Source organism: Gopherus evgoodei, chromosome 2 (genome assembly GCF_007399415.2).
Source record: "Gopherus evgoodei ecotype Sinaloan lineage chromosome 2, rGopEvg1_v1.p, whole genome shotgun sequence".
NCBI classification, from domain to species: Eukaryota; Metazoa; Chordata; order Testudines; family Testudinidae; genus Gopherus; species Gopherus evgoodei.
Window position 1 is genome coordinate 144,279,493 of NC_044323.1, and position 6,532 is coordinate 144,286,024.

General features: G+C 37.2%; 1 pseudogene; it reads right to left on the reverse strand.

Moving 5' to 3' along the window:
- Nucleotides 1–6,226: 6,226 nt before the first annotated feature.
- Nucleotides 6,227–6,319, reverse strand: LOC115647303 (annotated as a pseudogene).
- Between the last annotated feature and the right edge of the window lie 213 nt (nucleotides 6,320–6,532).

The window sequence follows — 6,532 nt, forward strand, 5'->3', positions numbered from 1 at the left end:
GGGCGGCCAGAGCGGCGAACAAAAAAAGAAAAAGAAAAAAAGGGTGTCCGTGCCGCCCTAGGTTTGGGCAAAATGCTGCCCCTTAGAATCTGCCACCCCAAGCATGAGTTTGCATGATTGGTGCCTGGAGGGAAGTAGTCCAGGGGAAGGAACTGCTAGTTCAAGTGGTTTACCGCTATCCCTAGGGCCCTTGGGCTGGGACCCAGAGTAGAGGGTGGGCCTGGGTCCCTCCCTCTCCACTCCCCTCCTCTAGGACACTAGTGGGACAGTTCATATCCCAGTTCAGGAGCAAGAAATGTCTCCCTGACCACCCCTCGCCCCCAAAGAGAAAGTGTGAGACCCATCATAGTAGTGCTGGCAATTTGCCACAATATATAGATGGTATATATAGTGCCTTCGAGCCCCAGTCATGGAGCAGGACTTTGTGCTAGGTCCTGTAAAAACACAGAACTAAAATACAGTCATTGCTCCAAAGATCTAAGGGTCTATGTCTACACTTTGAGCTGGAGGAGTAAATTCCAGTTCTAGTAGACTAGCTCAGATCGAGCTCTCACACTAAAATAGGGCGTAGTTGCTGTGGCATGAGTAGTGGAAGGAGCTAGCCACCCCAAGTACATATCCATCTGATATGGTAAACATATGTTCAAGTGTCTAGCTCTTTACGTTGCTGTGGATATGCTCTGGTTTTAGTACTGTAGCTCTGAGTGAGCTAAAGTGGATATGTCTACTTAAATTGCTATTTATACCTTCTAGCTATAGTGTAGATTTAACCTAACGGTATGTCTTCACTAGAAACAGAGCTGCGGCACAGCTGCAGCTGTGGTTCTCTAACACTTCAGTAAAGACACTCACTACTGCATTGGGAGGGGTTCCACCATCTCTGTAGCTAATCCCCAAGAGACGATCAGCAGTTTATACTGGGGGTTAACTCAACTATGGTACTCAGGGGTGTGGATTTTTCATGCCCCCGTGTGACGTAGCTGGATTGACCTAACTTTTTAGCATAGACCTTGGCTTCATGAGACTTACTACATAACAGGAAACACCGCTCTCCAATCCCTGTGTTAACATAAATAAGATGACAATTAACATTCATTTTGAATCAGAAGTTGAGTTCTGATGCATAAGAGAGGAACTCCTTTAAACACACATCTTCATTTTTGTTCTCCGAATAACTGTACTGTTAGATACACAACTCTTAGTAGAAATAGTGAACAAACATCTTGCTATATTAAATTGGCCAACTGTGTCCTTAATTCAAACCCAAGTTTCTTCTTCACATTATCCTTAAAGTTTATAACATAAGAAAAATCTTATATTTGACTTTGTCAGTATACCAGGATAGCAAACTGTCTGCTTTAGAGTTTTACCCCTTACGGTACTTTTTTTAATTTATATGGCTGGGATGGAGAAGCACAGAGAGCATTTGAATAACACACAAACAATATGATGGAATAAATATTATGTTTAGTATTTATAGTAGCCTCTATACGTTTGTGAAGCAGAATTATGTTGATGTTTTTACAATATAAATTGATATTTTGTATTGTTCAGCTTGTGGAATGAACCACATAAGAATAAATCCATATATATATACTAGTTATTCCATATTCATCCCTGCCTCTCACACACAGCTATAAATATTTATATTATGGAGTAATTAACAAGTGACTATATTAACAGTGAAAGGGAAAGTTGGTTGTTTGGTATGGTCATCTGTGACAATTTATACTGCTTTTGAACATTATCAGGGCAGACATATTCAACCTTTGCTTTAAGTACCAAAGAAACAGGAAATAGGATATCACTGTAATGTGCCTTCTGAAGATTGAATTGCCATCATATACTGAAGTCCCATACCAGAACATGCCATGCTAGAAGGGAATGTGTGGCACAATAAAACATTAGAGATTAGGAAATATATTTTGTCAGTGGTGGAAATGGAGTTGAATTTGATATCATTTTAGAAATTCCACACATTCTGTTGGGAGGGATTAGACTTTAAGATAGGGAATAAAATACGATTTTGATTTTAGTATAATACTCAATCTGGTGGTTCTGATTATGATGATGATGCCATAAACCTGCTTAGAGGCAGATTAAGGGTTTTATATATTCCGCAGAAAAATCAGGAACTTGAATTACAGTTTTGGCATTTTGTTGAAAGTTATAAATAAGACACAGTATTTCCTTTTTATGTAAACTTGCAATGTTCATCTGAGAATCCGTAATGTTAGCAGGCTAGAACTTGCTGAAAGAGTGACAGCAGGGAAAGGATTAAGAAATGTTTGATGCAGACAGAAGCGCATACACACACAAAAAAAGTATGGAAATTGCAGGGTAATAATCACCCTCAGTGTATTATTATAACATATCTAAAACATGACCTCTTAGAAAGGTACATTATTTTGCAGTAGGTCTCTTTACTGGACAGGCATTTTTGCAATTGCATATGCCTTCAAACACTATCCTTTTGTGGCTGACTACTTTTACACAGAAATGGATTATTCAAATTATTCATTATTCAGAATTCATGGGAGTGTGGAGAGGGGGAGACTGAAGCGTTTAGTAGGGATTGGGCTATAAATGTTTGGTTCTATTGCAAGACATCATTCTCCTTTCATCACTCCAGGCTTGAATGTGATGTGTTTTAACTCTTTTTTTTATTTTTACTGCAACAAGTTAGATTAATATTAAACATTTTCATGCAAAGTGATTTCTGATGAGAGAAAATGCTTAGATGTTAAAAACTCAGAAGTCTAGGTTCATCACAAATTTCTCATATCTTGATCAAAACACAAGAAAAAGTCATCAGCTTTGCTCTCCTTATTTGATTAATTCCAAGTTAAGCAGATATGACAAACACTATGCAAATCTTTCCTATTTGCTAAGAGAAGCACTCTTAATTATTAGAAAGCTTGCACTGGAATTTTCTTCCTTATCACATTATGCACTTTCTGGACGTGTGATCCATCAATTTCAGGCCTTGATAGGTTCTACCCTGCTCATTAAATATCAGTTAACATAAAACAGATTTAGGCTTCCTGCATTAAAACAAAATTATTCAACACAAAACTGTACTAAATGCATTATTAACAAGCTGCAAGCTACAACGAATGCATTTAAATCATTGCCTCTTTAATAATCAGCTAAAGACTTTGTTCCATGCTGTCAGAACAACTATTGTTTTTCATTTCCAATCTCTTCAGAAGCTGTTTGTGTTTAATCATTTGCTTGTGTAAAATGGGGTGGCTGTCAGATCTTTGGTATACTTGAATTTGGGCTTGTTATGTTTCAGTGTAAGGACTGCCATAATTCATACATTACTAATCTCAACATGTCAGCTTTGCCCAGACTAGAGAAAATATAGATGAACCTGTACCATAACCACAGATGTGAACAAACCCATTCTTTGGTGTATTTAAAATCCAAATACTGATTGGAATTTTTTTGTTTAATCACATTACTAGTTTGTTGTATGATTTGTGAGAATTTCTAGGTGGAATCATTTATTGTACTCTGGAAGCAGTGTTGCTTAGTGGCTAGAGCACTGGTCCGTTCCTGACTCTGCTGTATGACCTTTGGCAAATCATTTAAATGCTCTGGGCCTCAGTTTCCCCATATGCAAAATGGGGATTATGAGAACTCCTTTGTAAAGCACTTTGAGATGTACTGATGAAGAGTACTACATAATTGCTAGGCATTATTATTCATTTATTTTACAACTACAAATAAGAAATAAGATTAAAGATAGCTTGGAAAAAAACTTTTCTTCTTTTGAAGGCATAAAATAACACGGCCCTACAAAAGATGACAGATTCTACTTTCTGCTTTAGCACTGTAAATCTGCAGTAACTATTGAACTTATATGAGGTACTACAGACTTATTTTGGTGTAACTGAGATTGCAGTCTAGCTCTTTGGGCAGCAACAGACAAAATGTGCAGTAATCTATATGTTACTATTAATACTGTTAGGTGTTACTTTTGAGAATCTATAATATAGGGCCTGACTATGGCACTAGCTAGCTAGCCACTTTTGTGTTGACAGATGAGGCAGACAGTGTATCATGGATGCATTTTGCCCAGGAGGAAGGAGAGAAATAGAATCCCTTCTGGCATATGCTGTGGAAACACACAGAGAAGCAGCAGTTATAGCATGTACTGCTTCCCATTGTTGGCTCTAGATGGCTAGCCATGCAATTAGGCTCCACTTGTATCAGACCTGACTTCCTATGTTGTGCTTAGGAACACCAATGGTGCTATAACTTCCTTCCATGTGCTTGGGAAGCCTAGGAACCAATGTTCTGGCTTAGCTGTAGTACCCTTGTATGTTCTCCTCTTTCCTTGTCTCCTGTGAGAAATTAAGCAGAACCTGGTCTATAGATTTTCCTTCTACCAAATGTGGAATTCATAACACATACATAAAAATGTAATGCATTTATATCCTTGTTCCATTCAGTATCTATCTCCTTTTGGAGATGTTTTAATATTTTTCAGTGCTTCTTTGAAATTGAGGTGATGACAGTTTTGACAGAATGCTACCTGGTACAATGATATTTTCTGCAAATACTGAAGTTTTTTTTGTCTAAGTGTTCTCTTTCACTTCTGGTTTTGATGGGATTTTTGTTATGTGTAATCATTCCTGTTTATGACTTCAATTAATCTCACCTGACTTGCATAGCTAGATTAATTAAAAATGACTTTTAAAAAGCACAGTTTGGTTATTATATATGGGAACTGGACAAAATGTCATCTCTTGGATGGAGCTGAATAAAATTCCCAAAACTGTTTGTTTGTTTTTCCAAAATTATAGCTAAAGTGGCACAGACAGCACTTTGATTCAGTGACATCGCTCTCCTGCATCCAGAGAAAAATCTTAGATCCAGATCACTGACAGCTATATTTTCAGACATGCTCCCTAATTTTGTCAGTCTTTCACAGCTCCCACTGATGTCTGTGCAGTTGCAGATCCTCAACACCTCCAAAAATCAGACATGTGGTGTGTCAAATTGGACACTCAGAAGCTCATAAAATTTAGTGAACATTTCTGAGGAGTTGTAGACCTCAGGCCCACAAAAAGAAAACAAATCATTATTCTCAAAAAGACTTGCATGTTATTTGTCTTTACACTTTCTACTGAAACCTTCAGAATTTGAATACACAGAATAATCCTGCAGAATTTGTGCCATGGAATTTCCAGTTGTCCACACTTGTGTGCCTCAGAAATTATGAAACCTTGAGGTTCATCTTGCCCCAGAGTACCAAGTAACAGTAGTTTTCAACTGTACAAAATAACACAAAATGTTCCAAATATAGCCAGCTTGATTTTGAGTGCAAAAGGTTTTGTGCGTCAACATTTTTATGGTCATATACCTATTCGATATCCCCTCATTTGGTTGAGAACATCTCTCATGAGTTCTGTATCCATTGCCCAGTAGACTGTGATTCACTAACATATGAGAATAAATCATATACCATGGTCACCATTAAACATTTACCCACATTAGTCATAGAGTGGTATCTAAGATCACCCCATTCTGAGTCACAGACAGATAATATAGTATCCTGGGTGACACAGTGTGATAACTATAGATATATGTTGACTTACTGCAGGCAACAACTGAATATCGGCTAATCTGTTTCAGTACTTTAGTGCAGGTGTTCCTGTATGTGTGAAAATTTATACTTTCACCTTTGTGTGGCATGATGATTTAGTGTTAATACACTGGGCTAATAAACACATGTAAAATTTGAAGGAAGATTGTCTGGCTCTAAGTTGTTTTTCTTATACCAGGTGTTCTAATGAGTGTATTGCCAAAAAGGCACAAGTGTACATCACATCGTAATCGTGAAAGGGGGTTAGTTTATGAATTTACCAGGAAGCCAGTCAGATTTTTAAGCTGAAATCTAACAAAGTAGGTTTGCCAATATATGAGAGACTCCAACAAGATAACCATTGTTATTGAGTCCAGGGAGCATTAGCTTACTAGTTTAATGCTGGATTCTTTTTCAGGTCAATTTATAACTTGAACAATATTTTCAAATCAGGATACTTACCTGTTCTTAACTGACCAGCAATTTATTAATTCATCCAGAACCACATTAGTATACAATTAACCATTCACTACTCAAGTGTAGATACAATCAATGTTCTAGGTGTGAACTACATACACAATACAGCCTTGCAAGCAATTATCACAGACTAGAGTCACAGCAGTTACATCAAAAATATGGAAACGCTTCATGAATTCGTGTGTCATCATTGCTCAGGGGCCATGCTAATCTTCCAATTTTAGTATATATGTCCTGCCAAAGCAAGCAAGGAACAAAGCAAATTGCCAAGATTTCTCATTACATTTATTTATGATAATAAATTCTCACTTCCTAACACATTTATCACACTTCCAAGGACGCACTTGTCTTTAAGGCACTTTGAAGAATGTGGTTAGTACAGTTTGAATGGATTGGTCCAAAAGGTACAAGGTTAGAATATTAAAAGAAATTGCTTAAAACAATTCTTTTCAATCTCTC